Source organism: Akebia trifoliata, unplaced genomic scaffold, assembly GCF_017979445.1.
Source record: "Akebia trifoliata isolate Shusen 1 unplaced genomic scaffold, ASM1797944v1 Contig00533, whole genome shotgun sequence".
Taxonomy (NCBI): Eukaryota; Viridiplantae; Streptophyta; class Magnoliopsida; order Ranunculales; family Lardizabalaceae; genus Akebia; species Akebia trifoliata.
In genome coordinates, this window is record NW_028237073.1 from 2,319 (window position 1) to 26,569 (window position 24,251).

General features: G+C 36.5%; 1 long non-coding RNA gene across 12 annotated transcripts in view; it reads left to right on the forward strand.

The window, feature by feature from the left end:
* Positions 1–240: 240 nt before the first annotated feature.
* LOC147381363 (uncharacterized) overlaps positions 241–24,251 on the forward strand; it is a 28,159-nt gene continuing 4,148 nt past the window's right edge. The window contains exons 1-11 of one of the 12 annotated variants that reach the window (XR_015174617.1): positions 241–429; positions 5,955–6,060; positions 6,462–6,512; positions 6,998–7,109; positions 7,305–7,374; positions 9,097–9,147; positions 9,633–9,744; positions 9,940–10,009; positions 11,746–11,914; positions 14,764–14,814; positions 15,595–15,664. This is a non-coding gene — a long non-coding RNA (uncharacterized LOC147381363). Of the gene's footprint in view, positions 430–5,954; positions 6,061–6,461; positions 6,513–6,997; positions 7,110–7,304; positions 7,375–8,610; positions 8,696–9,096; positions 9,148–9,632; positions 9,745–9,939; positions 10,010–11,745; positions 11,915–14,763; positions 14,815–15,287; positions 15,400–15,594; positions 15,665–24,251 lie in introns of those variants that run through there. The other 11 variants (XR_015174621.1, XR_015174612.1, XR_015174619.1 and 8 more) reach the window with 11 other exon arrangements.

Genomic DNA, 24,251 nt, shown 5'->3' on the forward strand with positions numbered 1-24,251 from the left:
TATTTTTTAAAATGCGATAGATAGATGTCGAGCGAGGGAAATATAAAAGAGGAACTTAAATTTCCTATCCGTCGCGCTCGAAAATTCATGTCTCGTCTCCTTCTCTTCTTCTCTCCATCTTTCTCTGTTTTGCACCATGTCTCATTATCTCTCTCTCATCTCCACTTGAGTTCATCCATCTCTCTCTCTCTCTCTCTCTCTATATATATATATATATATATATATATATATATATATATATATCTTTCCATCTCATGAACCAAATCTTTCTCACCTCAATCCCTTCTTCTCTCTCTCTCTCGATCCTTCGCGAAGGGATCGTGCAGTTTCTCTCTCTCCCTCTCGCCATGAATCTGGATCTGTGGATTTCAAAGGTTTAAGAAGGCCCAGTATTTGATGGAAGATGAGCTTCAACTTCTTTGCGAATAGGTAAGATTTCGAGCTCCGATAATTTTCATACATCCATTCTTCTGTGATTTAGGGTTTACCTACAACTGCGATGGTCACAGTTTCAATTATCTTGTTGAAGACAGTTTTAGTAAGTTTTTCTTCAGATTTTGATTTGTTTTCTTCAGGTGTCAAATATATGGGTTTTTTCCCAGTCCGATTTTAGCAATCATATAGGGACAGAGTTTGTGTTTGCAGCCTAGGATCAATGCCAGCAATGGAATTGGGCATGTTATTATACATTGGTTGGTTGACACATGGATATAATTTCACAATTTTGAGGGAAACTTACTTATTTCAATATGTTAAGGCACCATCAGCGTGGAAGATGACAAGCTAGGATTGGATGGGTTGCAGGGAACACAGATCTTTAATTAAGCACTTTATATCTCATTTATTAGTTTGAGATATGCTTAAGGTCCTTACTGTTCATTTGTAACATTGAAAGTAAAAAACATTTGATAACTTGTTCCCTTTCCACACCAACCGAGACTCACTTGACCTGTTTTGAGTCCCATATCATATTCCAATCCTAGATCGTAATCTCATGTTTTTAGAGTAAAATTTATGGCATAGATCACAATGAATGACAAACATTTAGCATATAATTTGTATTGTACTGTATCGAGTCTATTCTTTATTACAATGCAATGAGTATAGAAAGGGATTGAAAATGAGAGGGAGACAGCTTGATTACGAGAGCTGCTACTAGGAAACTAGCACTATCCAATCTTTTTATTGCTGGTGGTTTTGCAGACATGTTGATTCAGTTGTTTGACTTACGTGAAAGTAATTCAATATTATTATTTGACAAACCTGTTTTTTTTTTTTCCCTTTTTAAATTTGATTGATTTGTAAGCCCTATACACTTTGTTGATTAAACCAATTTCAGTGAGAAGATACACCCATTGGAAACAAGATTTTCTTTTCTTTATTTTTTTTGTTCATAAAGGCAAATTGGTAATAAATGCATTTAGATTTTCAAAAAAAAAAAGAAGAAGCATACGTACAAGTACATACACATATAAAATAGCTATAATTACTCTATTGCATCGGTACAACCTACAACCAGGTTAGTGGAATTTTTCTTACAACTCTTATTGGAGTTTTGACCCATTATGCCACTTTGAAGTTGTATGCATTATTATCTTATTTTATTAATTCTAGGATGAGTTCATTTGGGAAAATGCGAGCATAATAAATACTAGTGTTAAACATTTATTTCATTGAAACTAAGTGAAATTATTTTCATTGTCTCTGCTTCAATCTGATTTCAAATGGTGGATTGTTGGTTTTCTTTAGGTGCACATGATAAGGTGACTTAGTATTATAGCAACCCCTTAATTAGGTTTTCCTTTATCTTGGTCTACCACTCATTGAACCTAGTCTTAACTTTATTCCATTTTTAGTCTAGAATCAAAATCTCATTGATGAGATGCCCCTTTAGGGTTCTTCCTTCATTTTATGAGCTCTTCCTTTACATATCTAGTGGGGATGAAAGCTCTAGCTGGTTGTGTTCCTTTAACCAAACAAAGGACTATTTCTTCCTTTGTTTTTAAAATTTATTTGGGAAGAACAAAGTTAGGGAGAGAGTTACTGGGCTGATACCTTACTTCTATTAGAAAAGGGTTGATGTACTGTATTAGGAAGTCTGTCGGCATTTGACATTTGTTGTGGTTGATAAGACTTAAAGTGCATAATAATGCAAAAGCGCGCCTCCATTTTTGCCAACTAACACAAATTCTATGAGAATCAGCTTGCCAATTCGGTTGTAGTTGTGGATGAAACATTCCTTTGTTATTTAAGATGTGTGTTGGTCATTGCTAGTGTTGTTCCAATCTTTCAACCCATAGAGCCCATTTTGTGTGTGCATTTTTTTTTATGGGGAGGAGGTGGAGTTGGTTTTAGGTTGCCCTGTTATTCTCAACATGACTGTAATGATGTGTAAGGAGTCTGTGTTGAGGGGCAGTGGCAATTCACTTTTTTCGTTATTTACACCTTTCTTCCCTTCATAGAAAAAATGAAGGTGTTGGTCATCAGTCACATTGTCCCAGTCCTTAAACTTGAACTGCTTTGGTTATGTGCATGGGAGATGGAGATATAGGGTGTTGTCTATTGTTTTGATAGAGAAAAGGAGAATAGGGCATACATTTGTCTTATTTTGATATCGTATTTTTTTTTTTTTAAATGTACTTGTTATGTAGATGACCACTGCAATCTGTAGCGATAGTGCTATAACATTCGTACTTGTTACCATTCTTCGTTGGTCCTCATGTAGAACTTTACCTTTGGATGGAGATGTTAGATATATGTTCTTGTTTGTTTCTTCTCATCAAATTTCTTTGTTGTTTACTTCTCTTACCAATCGACCAACTTAAATGAACCATAACTATCCTAGTACCACACATGTTTCTTTTATTATTGGCATCCAATTTGGCTTAAACAAACTTTAGTTCAGTTACTTGTGCTGCTATTTTCAGTTATTGCTCTTAATTGTGTGTGCACAAATGCATTTATGTGAGCTTGTATGCTTGTAAATGTGTTTAAGACATGTCAACCATGCAACTATAAACAAGGCATTGATGGCTGAAGTCTAGCGATTAAAGCTAATTAGTGCAGAGATGGGAGGGGAAGTCTGATTTGCATAGAATAATGCCATTAATGTCTGGTTTGCATCTGTACTAAGTGTAGGGTTCAGTTTTTCAATGGCATTTGGGTAGTAATATACTAGTTGTTTCCATGTGAGCGCATTTTGTTGGAATTCTATTCGAATCTCATTGATGGTCGCTTCTTCAATCTATTAAGTAATCCATCCACAACATGCATACATAACAATTACACCAAATTGAATTAAGAACTTGAATTTTCGTTGGGACCCCTAAAAAGAAAAAAATAAATAGGTGATAAATTTGAGTACTATACCTTCTATGAAGTTGAAATTTTAGAAATTTCATGTTTTTGGCTCAAGATTTTCGTCTGAGATCTAAATCTGAAATTTTGAATTGGAGATCATCAATAGGTTCTTTTAACTTACAATGCATAAAGTAAGTGAGACAAAAATATTTATGGGTACTTAGTTTCAATGTTCGCTAAACTAGTAGGAAATAAGCTTGATATTGCTAGTGGAATTGACATCATCACCGCCTTTGTACCCTTTTGATTCATAGAGGAAAAGAAGTGCTTCAACTGCTGGCTCTGTTATAATGTTAACTATTAGGTGTGAGAGAGAAAATAAGATAGTCAGCTTTTTTTTTTGCTGGTGATTTTTAACGATAATTGTCCCCTTTGCCATTTTAATGCTATACAATCACTAGAGGAAATCACTCTCTGTAACTTCAAGTCCCTGTTGATAGTGTCATATCCTCAATATTTTCAGTTGGAAACATGAATCAGGATGGCAATCTAAGGCTATGTAGGTGTAGTTCTATTGCTAATGTCAACTCTTTCTAGGATCAAACTCTTATTTGAGTATGCTGGAAACAGAAAAAATAAATGAGTTTATGTTCTTGTTGGTAGTTAAAATATATTAGCACCCAATGCGGGAACAGGTTCATTTTTGAATTGGTAATCGATTTTATTCTTTCCTTAACGGTAATAGAATGCAATGTGTAATGGTGTTTGATCCATCTCTTAGTATGGTTGGATGCTGCACTGGTAGAATCTGGTGTTTACCTGTGTGAAAGGATTAAACGGCTCTGCACGGTGGCAAAACCTGATATGTGTATGTTCCCATGTGTTTGCAGTGCCCAGTGTGAGTATGATCGGGTGTGTTTATGTGTACCCTGATCAAACTCTTCCATTTAGTCAAAGCTCATTTGATATACAAAATTCACTTTTGTTATTTTCTATACTTTTTCGAGTCAAAAGTTGAATACAATGCCACTTTAATAGTGGAGGGTCGTAATGGTTTAATAATTAGTTGATGGTTTGATTTTAGCCAACCTACTCTTAGTTAATGGTTTAATAACTTACACCACACAAGTTGTACACCTTGTATTAGTGCCTGAATTAAGACATGACATCTCTTTGAGTAAGGGAAGTGTTTATACTTTTAGCTTGATATTCTAATAGTATGAAACAATAAAAATCACAGTTTGTGTAGACTTCTAGGTAGAATCTCACACTAAATAATAATTTGTACCTTTATAAGAATAAAATCACAAATAAATCATCATTCATATAAAATAATACACTCTCAAATTGAACTCAATATGCAAAAAACTTGAAAATTCTATAGGAAAATTCAATGGGCCAAGGCCCATGAATTTTAGAAATCAAAATTCAATGGCCTAGAGTCATCATGATTTGTGATGTTCCCTACATTCGACGGCCATCACATTTCTCCCATCCTCCATTAATTTGACGGTTTCAACCCGTCGGAAGAAAAAAAATTCAACAATGAAACTTTGACGTCATGGTCTGTCAAAATTTTCGAAATTTCACGGCCTTGAGCCATCGATATGAGCTTTTTTTTACGTTGTGACTCTCAAACTCTTGGGGAATTAATGATCAAAAATACATTGAGATTTATATCTTCATTGCAATAGAATTGAAAATCATTGTAATCAAGAAATTACAATTCAAAATTAGTTTGAAGGAATTTAGCATGCACAAAGTATCATGCAATGGCATTGTGGTTTTTTACTTATTTCTACTCAATTCTAGGAGAAAGTTATATAGTCACCATGAGGAGTTGTTACCATCTTAAATCCATTTGTGTTAATTATACGTTTTAGTGATGCATTGATGTTGGTAAATTTCATTTCCTTTGCAACAGGTTTTTTAACTTCTCCTTTAAATTATCCTTCATAAATTGATCGATGGTTTCGTATTTTTCATATCTTATATATATGTATATATGGGGTCGGATCATGGGACATATGTAAAAACAATGTTTTTTCAAAATATGGGTTAGAAGTTTCAGACTGAGCTGATTTTTTTGAGGATGGTCTTTATGATGAGAAGATCATCCTCACAAAAAATCAGTTCAATCTGAAACTTCAAAGTCCATCAAAAGTGGTTTACAAATTATTGGTAAAAAATCGACGGTCCACATTCTAAATCACTTTTGACAAGGTTAGAAGTTTCAAATTGGACTGTTTTTTTAGGATGATCTCACCATAGACCCTCACAAAAAATCAGCTCAATCCAAAACTACTAACCCATATTTTGAAAAATTATTATTATTACATTGTTTTTACATATGTCCCATGATCCATCCTCTATATATATAGGGCTTTGTTCACCTTTGGATTGGACAGGAACACTATTCCGTTCTCAGCTCCAACCCGCAAACTCTTTATATACTTATTGCCCATCGAACCCGTTTTGCCAGTTCCTCGAGTCGCGTTCGGTCACGGTTGTAAAACACACTCTGAATATATATATATACAATCCTTTCAATTTGTCTCCGCATTTAGTGCCTTGTCCACCACATCCTGAGCATGTGTGTATACTTGAAAGGATGGAAATTTGCTTGTTTGACAGTGTTACTCGATGATTCTCAGATTGTGCACTGGAGAAATCACTTAAAATTTTTAGAAGATTCAAGTTTGACACCTGAGGCGAACAATCTTACTTGTAGGTTGCTATGTGATGTCGACCACAAGCTAGGTACTGGATGCATGTTTTAATGGAGATTGAGAACATGTATTTTTGCCTAGAGCAGTTTTTTGTTTTCGTTTTTCCAGTGATTTCCTTGAATTTGTCCTTTATTTTTATTTTTTTATAAATTAAATATAATCATATAATTTTCCACAAATCCAAGAGTATGATCCCCTTTTGGAAAATTCTTCCTTCTTTTCTCTGACATCGGAGTACTGTTATTGAAAGCTCAAGCTTATCCTTGCTAGCTTGCCAATCATTGCAAGCATTGTCATAATTCTGTAAATGAAGGCCCTGGGATGACGATCTTTTCCCTTGTACTAATTTGTTGTTTATGTTCTCTAGATTTACATTAACTATGATTACATTATTAATTGCTTTACTAATGAATTCTTTTGATTGTTTTATAGTTGGATCCTCCAATTCTTAAAACAAGAACTGGCTCAGGACCATCTAGAAAGGTTTGCAACTAATTGATTTTGAAAATGATATATTTCTGATTTGCAATAATACTTTCAGAATTTACTGTTATTTTGGTCATACTTTCTCTAACTTTTTCCCATCCATACATTTTTTTATGGAAAAAGAATATTTACATCCATCCATGAAATAAGTTTTCGATGAATTTTAGTCATTATAGTGTATAAATTAAGAAAAATGCAACATCTCATTGTCATCACATGAATCTGTCAAATCAGACTTGTGCAAGCGAATATATTGTGCACCAAAGCTGTTGTTACTAGTGTGCAGCGTTGCTGCAATAGCAAGTGCTTTGGAGCCTTACATTTAAATAGGTAGAAATAGACTCCCAAATGAATCCATGGCCAATGAGATCACACTCGATTTTGAGTTGTGTGTGTAGAGTTATAAAGACCGGAAGCTACTGCTACCCTTATGCTTTGAGACCTAAAAAACTTGAAGATTAATGATGTTTATGTGTTTGTAGAGGAAACACATACATGGTCTGACTTGTAGGGGAATGCTTCCATTACAATGTCCATAGAGTTCAACTCTCAGAACCATCTCATAACGTCCATACAAGTGGCCCCTTCCTCATGGTGGGTGCTTACTTTATCCATGTTTTAGATATAGATTTACATCTATAGACTTATGATTGTATACGTAACCATTAAATAGACTTACATTACACTGCTTTGTGAAGCTTCAGTAAATATTTTTTTTGTTTGATTAATCAATTGTACGGTTTAGCACTGCATTGACATGGTTGTGTGTAATATGCTTTGTTTTTTCAGATTTGTTGAAGGTGGAACTTTGAAACATAATCAAGCTCACATCACTCAATTTCTTACGCAATTACAATAGGTGAGTGACTGACCTTGTATGACCTTAGCCATTTATACTTCTGGATTATGGTATCTTTTGAGATATTTTCCCTTTGTAAGTGATTTGTTGTCAAGCATTTCTCTTTCGGAAGCTAGAGATTCAACTATGACTTGATGATGGACTATTATAGAGTTGAGTTTCAATTGCGCAGTGGAAATTTAAGAAAATGTATATGGAAAACAGTAATGAGCAGTTGAACACTTACACAGAAAATAGGTTATCTTGTTATACATTTGGTGAATCTAGCACAACAATTTAAGTGAAGAACACAGAATAATCTCTCGTCATAAGTGAAGGACACAAAATAAACTCAGCATATTGAAGTACGCCAAATTCCTCCATGTAAGCTAGGCACCCTTAGGCTGCCAGTGTATAATGTCATCAGGCATCAATATCGATGGGACATATGTGAAAACAATGTTTTTTCAAACTATGGGTTAGAAGTTTCAGACTGAGCTGATTTTTTGTGAGGATGGTCTCTATGATGAGAAGATCATCCTCACAAATAATCAGTTCAATCTGAAACTTCCAAGTCCATCAAAAGTGGTTTACAAATTATTGGTAAAAAATCAACGGTCCACATTCTAAATCACTTTTGACGGGGTTAGAAGTTTCAAGTTGGACTGTATCTTTTAGGATCATCTTCACATCATAGATCCTCACAAAAAATCAGTTCAATCTGAAACTTCAAAGTCCATCAAAAGTGGTTTACAAATTATTGGTAAAAAATCGACGGTCCACATTCTAAATCACTTTTGACAAGGTTAGAAGTTTCAAATTGGACTGTTTTTTTAGGATGATCTCACCATAGACCCTCACAAAAAATCAGCTCAATCCAAAACTACTAACCCATATTTTGAAAAATTATTATTATTACATTGTTTTTACATATGTCCCATGATCCATCCTCTATATATATAGGGCTTTGTTCACCTTTGGATTGGACAGGAACACTATTCCGTTCTCAGCTCCAACCCGCAAACTCTTTATATACTTATTGCCCATCGAACCCGTTTTGCCAGTTCCTCGAGTCGCGTTCGGTCACGGTTGTAAAACACACTCTGAATATATATATATACAATCCTTTCAATTTGTCTCCGCATTTAGTGCCTTGTCCACCACATCCTGAGCATGTGTGTATACTTGAAAGGATGGAAATTTGCTTGTTTGATAGTGTTACTCGATGATTCTCAGATTGTGCATTGGAGAAATCACTTAAAAAATTTAGTAGATTCAAGTTTGACACCTGAGGCGAACAATCTTACTTGTAGGTTGCTATGTGATGTCGACCACAAGCTAGGTACTGGATGCATGTTTTAATGGAGATTGAGAACATGTATTTTTGCCTAGAGCAGTTTTTTGTTTTCGTTTTTCCAGTGATTTCCTTGAATTTGTCCTTTATTTTTATTTTTTTATAAATTAAATATAATCATATAATTTTCCACAAATCCAAGAGTATGATCCCCTTTTGGAAAATTCTTCCTTCTTTTCTCTGACATCGGAGTACTGTTATTGAAAGCTCAAGCTTATCCTTGCTAGCTTGCCAATCATTGCAAGCATTGTCATAATTCTGTAAATGAAGGCCCTGGGATGACGATCTTTTCCCTTGTACTAATTTGTTGTTTATGTTCTCTAGATTTACATTAACTATGATTACATTATTAATTGCTTTACTAATGAATTCTTTTGATTGTTTTATAGTTGGATCCTCCAATTCTTAAAACAAGAACTGGCTCAGGACCATCTAGAAAGGTTTGCAACTAATTGATTTTGAAAATGATATATTTCTGATTTGCAATAATACTTTCAGAATTTACTGTTATTTTGGTCATACTTTCTCTAACTTTTTCCCATCCATACATTTTTTTATGGAAAAAGAATATTTACATCCATCCATGAAATAAGTTTTCGATGAATTTTAGTCATTATAGTGTATAAATTAAGAAAAATGCAACATCTCATTGTCATCACATGAATCTGTCAAATCAGACTTGTGCAAGCGAATATATTGTGCACCAAAGCTGTTGTTACTAGTGTGCAGCGTTGCTGCAATAGCAAGTGCTTTGGAGCCTTACATTTAAATAGGTAGAAATAGACTCCCAAATGAATCCATGGCCAATGAGATCACACTCGATTTTGAGTTGTGTGTGTAGAGTTATAAAGACCGGAAGCTACTGCTACCCTTATGCTTTGAGACCTAAAAAACTTGAAGATTAATGATGTTTATGTGTTTGTAGAGGAAACACATACATGGTCTGACTTGTAGGGGAATGCTTCCATTACAATGTCCATAGAGTTCAACTCTCAGAACCATCTCATAACGTCCATACAAGTGGCCCCTTCCTCATGGTGGGTGCTTACTTTATCCATGTTTTAGATATAGATTTACATTTATAGACTTATGATTGTATACGTAACCATTAAATAGACTTACATTACACTGCTTTGTGAAGCTTCAGTAAATATTTTTTTTGTTTGATTAATCAATTGTACGGTTTAGCACTGCATTGACATGGTTGTGTGTAATATGCTTTGTTTTTTCAGATTTGTTGAAGGTGGAACTTTGAAACATAATCAAGCTCACATCACTCAATTTCTTACGCAATTACAATAGGTGAGTGACTGACCTTGTATGACCTTAGCCATTTATACTTCTGGATTATGGTATCTTTTGAGATATTTTCCCTTTGTAAGTGATTTGTTGTCAAGCATTTCTCTTTCGGAAGCTAGAGATTCAACTATGACTTGATGATGGACTATTATAGAGTTGAGTTTCAATTGCGCAGTGGAAATTTAAGAAAATGTATATGGAAAACAGTAATGAGCAGTTGAACACTTACACAGAAAATAGGTTATCTTGTTATACATTTGGTGAATCTAGCACAACAATTTAAGTGAAGAACACAGAATAATCTCTCGTCATAAGTGAAGGACACAAAATAAACTCAGCATATTGAAGTACGCCAAATTCCTCCATGTAAGCTAGGCACCCTTAGGCTGCCAGTGTATAATGTCATCAGGCATCAATATCGATGGGACATATGTGAAAACAATGTTTTTTCAAACTATGGGTTAGAAGTTTCAGACTGAGCTGATTTTTTGTGAGGATGGTCTCTATGATGAGAAGATCATCCTCACAAATAATCAGTTCAATCTGAAACTTCCAAGTCCATCAAAAGTGGTTTACAAATTATTGGTAAAAAATCAACGGTCCACATTCTAAATCACTTTTGACGGGGTTAGAAGTTTCAAGTTGGACTGTATCTTTTAGGATCATCTTGACATCATAGATCCTCACAAAAAATCAGCTCAATCTGAACCTTCTAACCCATATTTTGAAAAATTATTATTATTACATATGTACCACGGTCTATCCCCTATATATATATATATATGGCTTTGTTCACCTTTGGATTGGAGACGAACACTATTCCGTTCTCAGCTCCAACCTGCCTTGGAGATTCGTCGACTTATCTTATTGCCGTTCAATCCATCTGCAAACTCTTTATATACTTAATTCCCATCAATCCCGTTTTGCTAGTTCCTCAAGTCGCGTTCGGTCACAGCCGTAAAACATACTCTGAATTTCTAGAGGATATATATCATTTACAATCCTTTCAATTTGTCTCCTCATTCAGTGCCTTGTCCACCACTTCCTGAGCATGTGTGTATACCAGAAAGGATGGAAATTTGCTTGTTTGATAGTGTTCCTAGGTGATTCTCAGATTGTGCACTGGAGAAATCACTTAAAAAATTTAGTAGATTCAAGTTTGACACCCGAGGTGAAAGATCTTATTTGTAAGTTGCTATGTGATGTTGACCACAGGCTTGGTACTGGAGGAGCATACCAAATAAAAGTATGGTGCTGAATCTATTGTATTGTAATGACTTCAAATCTTAAAATGTATCTCAAGGAAAGAATTTTATATCCGTGCATTGATTTAAAAGTATAGATTCTTAATTTTTAATATTTGAGGAAAATAAACTTCACCAATAGAATTAGAAGGATCGAGAAACATACTTTAGCCTGTAAGCACGCCGAAATCTGAAGTCGATTGAAAAAATTATCAAATCCTCGAGTTTCACGTTAGATATTTTACAATAGGTAAATGACACCTTAGAGACGTAATTTGAGAAAATCGATCATATCATTAGATTCGTGTCGAAAAATCACCCGAAATAGAGTATAAGTTTGTCCAATTCGGCATTTGGGAAAAACAATTCCCAAAATGACTAGTATGTCCCAACTTAAGTGATATAAATATCTAAATTCTATTAGAAAAATCAGATTTTTCTTATTCTCCTCTCTAAACAAATCTCAACCATTTTCCTTCAATATTTGAAACTCAGATCTACGCCAAACGAGAACGATCCGAGCTTAGGCGCAAGAAGGAAAGTTGTTCCTCTTGTCGAGGGTTACGCGTGGACGCAAAAAAAATCCGATTTTCGCCAGAAGAAAATTTTGGAGATTGGCCGGAGGCGATTTTAAAGTCCGTTCAACCGTTGAAAATAGCTTGATGTAGGTTGCCTTCCCTTCTACCTTCTAGTTATGCGATAATTTCATAGAAAATCCATATGATTGTTGATAAATCGATTATTTCATTAAGTTTATACATATTTGAACGATTTGAATCATGTTTACATGCTTATTTATGATTGGTTTTAGTTCATTTGATGTAATATAAGCATTTTATAGTTAATATGATATTTGGATCGAGTTTGGTCGGGTTTCGACGAAAAATCAGCAATTCGGAAAAGTATCCGAATGTTGAGTTTGGTTCAAATTTGTTTTGTGTTGCTTCCATATAGTATGTATACCCATTTCCTACATTTATTTCATTAAAAACAATTAAGTATTACTTTAAGTTCTTTAATAAATAAATAAATAGTTCGTTTTCAATTTCGACTTTGAAAAATTATTTTTCAACACTTAGTTAAATTTTCATAGATTTTCAGCTTTTATGTCTTATGGTTTTATCTTTGTTTTCGAGTCTCTCGACTCAACCAAAACCATCGAATGGAATTGGTTGATGCTTTATGGATTTCGAATTGCTTTAAAAGTAAAATTACTTTAATAGATATGTAGGAAATTAGATGATAGATTGATTGATTTAATCGATGGATGGATAAAGAGAACGTATGTTCTCGACTGATTGATGGGATAGTGCCTCCAGTTTTACGTAGTGGCCATGCCACGTAAAACGTGATAGATGGATAGAGGGATGAGATGGTTGATGGATGGATATGACAGATAACTGTCACTGGAGGGTACTACCAGATTTTGTTTGTATTTTCGATTAAAAGAAATGATATATTATATACAAAATAAATTATTTTGTTTACCAGTAAAGGTTTGTAGAAAACTCATAAAGAGTGACGCGTTGCTGTGTATCCGGAAGCGGCGAGTCAATCTAGGATAACACTAGATGTCATATGCTCTTCGGTAGTATGTGATACCTTAGAGCATATTACAGCTTATGAAATCCGGGAATTTCTCCTACTTATTTCCTGGGGAACGTTGTGTGTAAAGACGGTCTCTGTATAGTGTAGAGCTAAGCGGGGTTTACATGCATTGCCTCTTGATAGGCTTCGACGCGAGGGGTCTCTTGGGCTAGTTAGTGATCACTATTAGTCTGTAGTCGTCAAACGGTCGACCTCACCGTTAGTTGAACCCAGTATTGGGTTCTTGGTCAACGGCCAGTCTGAGCCGGATAAATGGTCATCCAACCGTGGTATGCTAGACCGGCCACAAAATCAAATTATAACGATGGGATTCCACATCGGAGGTTAAGTTTGGAATATCGTATTGCCATAGCCGAGGCGGTTATATCGGCGTGTTCCTCTGCTCTCTTATCGATTACACCGCCGTGTTCTTATTATGTATCTTTTTCTTATTTTGTAATGATTGATAGATGTTTTCATTTAAAAGATGCATATGTTACTTTAAATGATAGAAATGATAGGTTGAAATTATTTAACTGTTTATTGAATATGCTTAGACATTTATCGTATGTTACATTATGAAAAACTTACATTATTTAACTGTTCAACTGATTACTCGTGCAAGTATGACTCGTTGTTAGAACGGCGTTCATCCTGCTGAGTAACATTCCCCTGTTACTCACCCTATCCTTCCCTTTTCAGATTATTCAACTTTTGAAGAACCGTTCTTTGAGGAGTCTTTTGAGGAGGTCTTCGAGGAGGATCAGATTGATGTCTTGCTGCCGCCATGTCTTTGAGGACTAGTAGAGGATCTTAGCGGTTTTTGGTTGTAGATAAGAAACATGGTAGTTTAGAAATTTTTGTAACCTGATGAATTATGAGATTAAAGATCTTGACTTATATCAGTGTTTGTCGATTTCTTCTGTTTACTCTAGACTCTCGTATAGATGTTAGTTAAATGTTTATTTCGCTGCGTATATTTTCTTTTCATAAGTATTATTATTTATGAATGTTCTGTCAGATTGTGTGATTGATTACCTCACACCTCGAGATTCTGACTGATGAATCATAGGGATTCGTGTTGGGATTTCGGGGCGTGACATGTATCATGTATCCCTTTGCTTGCAATTAACTTTTTTTGTCCTTGTATTTATTGCAATTGGATTGTGTAAGTCCCATCCTTGGTTCAAGGATGTTGTATGGGAGAAACTCTACAAAACGGAGGTAGGGTTCAAACTAGAGATCAATGGGGAGCTAGATACTCAGAACTTTTTGAAGTTTGATGAAGTATGAACCTATGAGAATTCATGCTTTCCCTTATTTTTTGCAACCTTGGAGCGGTTTGTTACTTTGCGATTGAATGTTATTAACCTGGACCATTGACAATTTAATTTTGTTTGAAATGAATGCCATATGACTTCCTTTTTATGATGTTGTCTGATTTTTAATTGCTTCATGGGCACTACATGACATTTTTTGATATCCAAGGATTTGAGTGTTTAGCAAAATCGAAGGCTTTTATGCATAAAGCATGCATGTTTTAATGGAGATTGAGAACATGTATTTTTGCCTAGAGTAGTTTTTTGTTTTTGTTTTTCCAGTGATTTCCTTGAATTGGTCCTTTATTTTTATTTTTTTTATAAATTAAATATAATCATATAATTTTCCACAAATCCAAGAGTATGATCGCCTTTTGGAAAAATCTTCCTTCTTTTCTCTGATATCTGAGTACTGTTGTTGAAAGCTCAAGCTTATCCTTGCTAGCTTGCTAATCACTGCAAGCATTGTCATAATTCTGTAAATGAAGGTCCTGGGATGACGATCTTTTCCCTTGTACTAATTTGTTGTTTATGTTCTCTAGATTTACATTAACTATGATTCCATTGTTAATTGCTTTACTAATGAATTCTTTTGATTGTTTTATAGTTGGATCCTCGAATTCCTACAACAAGAACTAGCTCAGGACCTTCTAGAAAGGTATGCAACTAATTGATTCTGAAAATAATATATTTCTGATTTGCAATAATACTTTCAGAATTTACTGTTATTTTGGTCGTATTTTTTCCCATCCATACATTTTTTTATGGAAAAAGAATATTTACATCCATCTATGAAATAAGTTTATGATGAATTTTAGTCATTATGGTGTATAAATTAAGAAAAATGCAACATCTCATCGTCATCACATGAATCTGTCAAATCAGACTTGTGCAAGCGAAGATATTGTGCACCAAAGCTGTTGTTAACAGTGTGCAGTGTTGCTGCAATAGCAAGTGCTTTGGAGCCTTACATTTAAATAGGTAGAAATAGATTCCCAGATGAATCCATGACCAATGAGATCACTCAATTTTGAGTTGTGTTTGTAAAGAATTAAGGACCGGAAGCTATTGCTACCCTTGTGCTTTGAGACCTAGAAATGTTGAAGATTAATGATGTTTATGTGTTTGTAGAGGAAACACATACATGGTCTGACTTGTAGAGGAATGCTTCCATTACAATGTCCATAGAGTTCAACTCTCAGAACCATCTCATAACGTCCATACAAGTGGCCCCTTCCTCATGGTGGGTGCTTACTTTATCCATGTTTTAGATATAGATTTACATCTATAGACTTATGATTGTATACGTAACCATTAAATAGACTTACAGTACACTGCTTTGTGAAGCTTCAGTAAATATTTTTTTTGTTTGATTAATCAATTGTACGGTTTAGCACTTCATTGACATGGTTGTGTGTAATATGCTTTGTTTTTTCAGATTTGTTGAAGGTGGAACTTTGAAACATAATCAAGCTCACATCACTCAATTTCTTACGCAATTACGACAGGTGAGTGACTGACCTTGTATGACCTTAGCCATTTATACTTCTGGATTATGGTATCTTTTGAGATATTTTCCCTTTGTAAGTGATTTGTCGTCAGGCATTTCTTTTTCGGAAGCAAGAGATTCAACTATGACTTGATGATGGACTGATAGATTTGAGTTTCATTTGCGTAGGGGAAATTTAAGAAAATGTATATGGAAAACAGTTTTAAGTGAATAACACATAATAAACTCTCATAATTCACACTTTGCTCTATAACCATGTGGTTGCTACTTTGCTTCCAGATCACCTTGTCTGTCATACTTTGGAAATATTGTAACTAATTTCTGATTTAACACCAATCTCATGATTTTAGACAAATCTTGGTACCTTCTAGCAACTTCATGCAGCTCCTCATAGTGCGGCTGATAGTTTTTTGTTTTGCACATTTGAAATATTTCTGTTTGGCATTTTTAGTTTCTTTTTGAAAAAAGTATCAAAGTTGGTTTGGGTTCATCCTGATGGAACTCCATATTTTCACGTTTACGGAGCTTTGATGTTCTTTACTTGAACTCCATATTTTGATAAAAAAATTAAAATTGAATGTATTCCTTTGTGCACTGCATTGGATCAATTTCACTTGTTGGCCTTAACAGCATGATGCAAAGCGATCACTAATTTTAGTTTCCTTTGGTTGAGTCAATCCACCATCATCTTCCCTACTTTAACGCAGAACACATGGTTCTCTGAGTGCCCCTAAAAAAATGTTGAACAGGGCTGGTTCTTCCCCTAAAAGAATACCAAAACCAATGAGTCCAAGTCCTTCCTTCCCTTGTTGCTCTTATTCTTTTGTGCTCATTTTTTCTTTAAATTTTGAAGAATCAAAAAAAGAGGGGAGTGATGTTTGGCTCAGATTTGCACATACACACTGTGAGTCTGGGCAATATGAAGGGAATGGATGAGAAGTTGCTAGGGAGAGAGATTCCTATAGAGAAAAATGTTCTTACTCTATTTTTCAAATCTTTTTTCTTTCCTTAGTTCTTTAAGCTCCAGCTCAAAAGTTCTAGCCCCACTTTCATCATTGATGGTAGGTTTGATGGAAGAGGGGGGTAAGGGGAAGGGGTGCTTGATTGTGCAAGGTGGTACGAGAGATGGTTGTAAGAATGGTGAGAGATGGTAGAAAGAAGTATGGGAGATAAGGGGCGTTGAGTGTTGTAGGAGGGCTGTTAATCTATCTTGTGTATTTCTCTGCCCTTTTCACATAATTTATAGCTAGATGTCTTTGTCATGTGGTTCTACATAATTTATAACTGGGCAGAGCAATGATTCATCTCATCCCTTGGGTTGATTCTACATTCCTTGAAGGTAGACATGGACACAATGATATGGAAATAGCTTCATAAGCAACTTTATAACAAGTCTTGATGTGTTTTTGTGAAAGGCACTGATCATAACAAGTCTTGATGTGTCACATGCAAAGCTCACAGGTGAGAGTTCTGTATTTTGTCTTCATAAGCAGCAACATCTCATCCCTTAGGTTGATTCTACATGCCTTGAAAGTAGACATAGATATAATGATATGGAAGTAGTTTCATAAGCAACTTTATAACAAGTCTTGACGTGTCTTTGTGAAAGGCACTGATTATAACAAATCTTGATGTGTCTAGTTCGAATTAGAGAGAAGAAGATTAGTTTTATTGATTAACCTTAAATTAGGCTATATAAGTATTACACATTATGAAAAAAGGAAAAGACCAAAAAGGACACAGACTTATTTAACACTCCCCCTCAAGTTGGTGCGTGGATATCAACAACGCTCAACTTGGATAAGACATCTTCCAAGGAGGCTTTACTAACTCCTTTAATAAGAACATCAGCTAGTTGTTGAGATGTAGAAACAAGAGAGTATAAATCTGTCCAGAAACAATCTTTTCTCTAATGAAATGACGATCAACTTCGATATGTTTCGTTCTGTCATGCTGAACCGGATTTGCAGCTATGTTAATAGCTGACTTATTATCGCAATATAATAAGAAAGGAACTGGCACAGAAAGACATAAATCAGCTAGTAAGATCCTGAGCCACAACAACTCACATATGCCAAGTGCCATAGCTCTGTAATCTGACTCAACATTAGATCGAGAAACCACATCCTGCTTCTTACTGCGCCAGGTTACCAAGTTACCACCAACTTTAGTACAATACCCAGAAGTAGACTTTCTATCAGTTACTGAACCAGCATAATCTGCATCTGTACATGCCTCAACGCGAATATGACCATGATTTTTGAATAAAATACCTCGACCAGGATATCCCTTGAGGTATCTAAGAAAGCAATAAACAACAGTAAGATGAGATGTTCGAGGCGAGTGCATAAACTGACTTACAACACTAACATCATAGGCAATGTCAAGGCCAGTCATAGACAGGTAGATCAATTTCCCCACAAAACGCTAATATTGACCAATATCTGACAAACACTCCCCCTTAGAATCAGCCAACCTGTGATTCTACTCAATAGGCGTATCAGCGGGACGAGATCCAAGCTGACCAGAGTCACTGAGTAGATTAAGGACAAACTTATGCTGAGAAAGAAATATATCGGACTGGGACCGCGCAACCTCAATACCCAGAAAATAGCGAAGATGTCCAAGGTCCTTAATCTCAAATTGACGTCCTAAGTAAATTTTGACCTCGATAAGGCCATCGTCATCATCTCCAGTAATGACAATATCATCCACATACACAATCAGAGCAACAGTTTTACCGTGAGAGTGTCGCAAGAACAAGGTGTGATCAGCAGAACTATGATGAAATCCAAATTGATGCATGGCCTTGTGAAGCGCTCAGACCAGGCACGAGGAGACTGCTTCAGACCATAAGGAGACCGGCGAAGACGACAGACATAGGTAGGAGAAGTAGACGTAAGAAAATCAGGAGGTTGAACCATATGGACTTCTTCCTGAAGATCACCATTGAGAAAAACATTCTTGACATCTAACTGAAAAAGAGGCCATCCTCTGATAGCGGCAACAAAAAGGAGAATGCGAATGGTGGTCATCTTGGCAACCAGAGCAAAAGTTTCCTGATAATCAATCCTATAAGTCTTAGCATAACCCTTGGCTACTAAACGGGCCTTATAACGAGCAATGGAACCATCCGGATTATGCTTAAGAGTGAATACCCAGCGACATCCCACAACTTTCCTTCTAGGCGGAAGAGGAACAAGTTCTCAAGTTTTAGTCTTTTCAAAAGCAGTCAACTCATCAATCATAGTTGCTTGCCACTCAGGATGGGCAATAGCATTTGCAACAGTAGTAGGAAGAGAAATAGCGGAAACAGAAGTAAGAAAACTCTGATAGGAGGGTGAGAGTGCAGACTCAAATATATAATTAGAAATGGGGTAAGTACAAGTGCGCTTACCCTTACGAGTGGCAATAGGACGATCATCACAGGGAACAGACGGAGGCGGAGCTGGAGGCGAGGAGGCGAGCGGGTTGGACATAGGAGCGATGGCAGTATCACATGGACGTCGAAAGTAAACTTGCAAGGGAGGAGAGGACGAACTGACAGGGGGTGAAGAAGGATAAACAAGCATGGGAAGGGGCAATAAAGAAGGAAAGGGATCATCAGGTGAATTTAAAGGAAACCACTCAGATTAAATGTCAACAGACCCACTATAATAAGGAGTATGCTAAAAAAAGGAAACATCTCGAGAAATGAAACGTCGTCGAGAAGGAGGATGGTAACAACGGTATCCTTTCTGGGTAGAGGAATAACCTAGAAAGATACATTTTACGGCCTTAGGGTCAAGTTTAATACGATTTCGATCAAGAATTTGAACAAAACAGACACACCCAAAAACACGCGGAGGAAGTGGAAACACAGGACGATCTGGAGAAAGCTTAGAGAGGGGTGCGACAAACTGAAGAACACTGGAGGGGGTCCGATTAATAAGGTAAACAGTAGTAAGAATTGCATCGGCCCAATAGGATTGCGGCATATTCATGCCAATAGAAATGGCACGGGATAACTCTAAAAAATGACGATTTTTTCTTTCTAATCGACCATTCTGCTGAGGGGTCTTAACATTAGACATTTGATGCTCAATGCCAGACTCTAAACAAAGTTTCAAGACCTCACTATAGGTGTACTCAGTACCATGATCAGAACGGAAGGTCTTGATGGTACGATCAAATTGGGTATGAACCATAGCAAGAAATTGCTTGAAGATCCCATAAACCTCGCTCTTGTGTTTCATAAGATAAACCCAAGTTGGACGACTGTGGTCATCGATGAACAAGACAAAATAACGAAAACCAAGAGTGGATGTGACGGGGGAAGGTCCCCACACATCAAAATGAATTAAGTCAAACATAGCAGGTGTAGTAGTATGCATACTAATAGGATAAGAAGAACGCACTTGTTTAGCTAATTGACAAGTTTCACAAGAAAAATCAAGCAAAATGTTATTATTAAATAAATTAGGGAACATATGTTTCAAATATCCAAAGGAAATATGGCTTAAACGTAAATGCCAACGCATTAGAAGAGTCTTATTAGACTGACTACTACTACTACTAAGCTGAAGAGCAGAATGGGTGCTAGGTGAATCGGGAACGTCCAAGAAATACAATCCATTCACTTCATGTCCAGTGCCAATCGTCTTCTTCGACTCCAGATCCTGAAAGAAATAATGAGAGGAATAAAAGGTTATACTGCAGTTCAAAGTTTTTGTAAGACTACTAACAGAGACAAGGTTAGTAGTAAGTTGAGGAACATGTAGTGTGTTAGTTAAGGATAAAGATGATGTAACGAGTACAAGACCTTTACCAGCTATGGAGGACAAAGAACCATCAGCAAGGCGAACCTTGCAATGACCAGAGCAAACACTATAGGTGTTAAATAAAGAGGGCGTACCGGTCATGTTATCGGAGGCACCAGAATCAATAATCCATGGTGAGGAAGTGGTGGAAACACTGTGTGCAGATGCAAAGGTACCTGAGTGAGTGAAGGTAGAAATCGGCTGAGATGAAGTTTCTATCTGATTGAAGAATTTCCTGAACTTGTCAAGTTCGGCTTGGGATAGAGATACCGAATCCGAGGAGGAGGTAGGAGTTAAAGGAAGTGCTAAGTCAGGCGTCTGCTGAGAAACTACATGAGCTGAAGAGCGTTGAGACTGTTGACGATTCTGATTAGGATGACCATGAAGTGCATAGCAACAAGCCTTCACATGACCAAATTTCCCACAATGATCACACTTACGTCGCTGACGGGTAGGCAGAGACCCGCTGGGGGGTATAGTAGAGAAGGTAGGCGAGCAAGCGTAGCGGAGTGATCTCCTGAAGAAAGAGGTAGGACAGCTGCGCGACGGCTCTCATCAGCCAAGACATAGGAATATGCAGTTTGTAGGGACAGAAAATGATCCATTTCCAATAAATGAACTCTCGCATACTCAAACTCATCCCGGAGACCAGCTAGAAATTGAAAAATCCGATTCTTATCTAGAATTGACGCATACAATGTCTCATCAAGAGGGTCTTTCCAGGCATAGGACGAGGAATAGAAGGTCAACTCCTCCCACCAAGCACGTAGCTGTGATATATAGGTGGTAACGGAAGAATCACCTTGTGAAAGACGAGAAATCTCACGCTCTAAGTTAAAGATCCGAACGTTATTTTGACGTTGCGAGTAAATGCTCTTAGCAGAATCTTATATCTATTTTGCTGTAGAGGAGAACATAAAACTAGCTACAATGTGTGGTTGCATAGATGTAACCAACCACGATCGGACCATTGAATCATTAGCAAACCAATGGGAGTAGGATGTATCCGTCGGTGCAAGTTGTTTGTCAGCTCCCGTGAAGTAGCCGATCTTTCCTTTGCCACCAATAAACATTTCAACTGATCGTGCCCAAAGAAGATAATTAGGGCCATTTAATTTCACGGTGGTAATCTAAATTCGTGGAAAGTCGGTTGAGTGAGGAGGAAGACCACTTGAGTCATTACTATTACTAGTGACCGAGGAAGATGACATCTTAGAGGCCATTTATATATATATAGATATAAATTTACGTATTTTTGGTTCGAAGGGAGTTCAAAGATGACAAGGAAAAGCTCTTAACAGCACTCTTGCTGTAAGTACAGGCACCAAACAGCCTTGATGCTGATTGTGGCCCTCGAACCAGGTCCAAATAACAACCTGTGTTGATCGTAGGTTTCAGACAAGGCTCCAAAACGAAGAACGAGCCCTCTAGTAGTCGAATTACTCTCTGCAGTGACTGAAGACCTCTACCTGCACCTCTGCAGTGATCGTATGTCTCAACTCAGCCTTCTGTTATGGTCGCAAGGCGTCAAACTGCTCTCTGCAGTGATTGCAAGTCCGAAACAGAGATCGTAGGTCTAAAAAACAGAGTGTTACTATGGTCGCTGGATGTCAAACTGCCCTCTGCAGTGATCGCAAGTCCAAAGCGTGAATAAACTATGGTCGCATGCAGCAGAACAGCAACCTGCTGTGTCGCAGAAGCCAAAGCAGCCTCTTACGATGTTCAAAAAACAAAAAACAGATCACCTGCTGTGATCGCACTCCTCATACAACACCTACGATGCCAAAACAGCCTCTTACGATGTTCAAAAAACCAAAAACAGATCACCTGCTGTGATCGCACTCCTCATACAGCACCTATGATGATCGCAGACAACCAAAAACACTACTTTGAGTGTCGCAGACAGTCACCTTGGGTGTCGTAGGGCTTAGATACAACCATTGCTGTGACAACAACCTGATTGCAGGCTTCGATTAGTTTTTTTTTTTTAGAAAGAATTTCAATGACGTAGAGAGCTTGGCTCTAATACCAAGTTCGAATTAGAGAGAAGAAGATTAGTTTTATTGATTAACCCTAATTAGGCTATATAAGTATCACACATTATGAAAAAGGGAAAAGACCAAAAAGGACACAGACTTATTTAACAGTCTCATGCAAAGCTCACAGGTGAGAGTTCTGTACTTTGTCTTCATAAGTAGGAACATCTAATCCCTTAGATTCTACATGCCTTGAAAGTAGACATAGATACAATGATATGGATAGCTTCATATGCAACTTTATAAGGAGTCTTGACGTGTCTTTGTGAAAGGCACTGATTATAACAAGTCTTGACGTGTCGCATGCAAAGCTCACGGGTGAGAGTTAGCAACAAATACCAGATACCATAGGTCAGATAGGCAGTTAGAAACTCTCTTTTTTTACATCTTTATTTTACCAACAAACCACTATGGCATCTCAATGCTACAAATGAACCACCAACGGGACAAAATGTCCTCGAGAAAGACCCCTCTAAACTCTTTAAAGATTTTGCACCAAAAGAATAAGAGCTCTCATGCCGATTTCCCCTTTTCTTGAAAAGTTTTAGCATTTCTTTCTAACCAAATGCCCCATGTGATCACGCACGGCGTTAAGCTCCAAATAAACTTTTCTTTCTAACGAAATGCCCCATATGGTCGCATACGGGGGTTAATGTATGTAGTTAAGAATCCAACATTTATATTATTATATTAGAACATGGAATCCACCCTAAATGACAAAATGGATACATTTCGTTCAAATTTTAGAATCTGATTCTCATCCACGACGTTACAATTGATAGAGATAATAGAAGTATTCTCACATACGCAAAACAATAATAATAATAATAATAATGGATTTTTGAATCTGTTCTTTCTTTTTTCTGCAACTAGGTATATAATATTCCATATCGGAATTGGTAAAAATTGGGATAGTGAAAGGTGATCGTGATTCAATATTCCAAATCATTTCCCCTAAGCAATTTTTAGCCAAAGATTCTAGATTCAAGCAATCAGTTTCCATAATCAGAATCTAACATTCCAAACCAATGTCCCAAGAAATACTCACAGGGCACGCACTCCGACCTTATTTTTGTAGAATTTCCTCCAAAAAGTATTGACTTGGAGGGCTGCTCACAAGTTTATTTGCTCCAATTGGGCAATAATCCAATCATCGGTGGCTTAGACTGTTAGCTAGCAAAACCCAACCACCATTTAGTATACGAGTCCATACACAAATATTTGAAACAAAAACAAAATTCATACCGGGCCAAATGTTGGGTGATTGATCCAAACCTTTGGGTAGGGCTCCAAGCTTGCTGAACATGGAAGAACCAAGGTCCCTATCTGCCTTACTACACTTCATACTCACAACAATCCCTTAGATATCAAGTTCTTGTAGTGTTTGATGGTAAAAATGTCTTCTCCATCAAGCAAATGGTTGAGATGGTAAAAATTACAACAGAAAACAAATAGTTTAGGATTGATCCAACTAATTAAGTGGAGCAATTCTTTAGTTGTCTCTAGTCATTTGCTTTAATCATTTTTCATTATGGGCCTATAATCAGACTATTTGATTGATTTTTCATTTGTCTAGGTAGTCAAACCAATAAATCTTTTTGCCAGGCTAATGAGAAGGTTGTAAACCGATTCGTCGTTAAATTTACGGAGAACACAACGTATGTGAAAATTAATTGATTTATGGCCCTAACTTGGGTTTTTGGGTGTATTCTTGATATTTTGGGCGTCCCTACAACTTTGGGGGAATTTT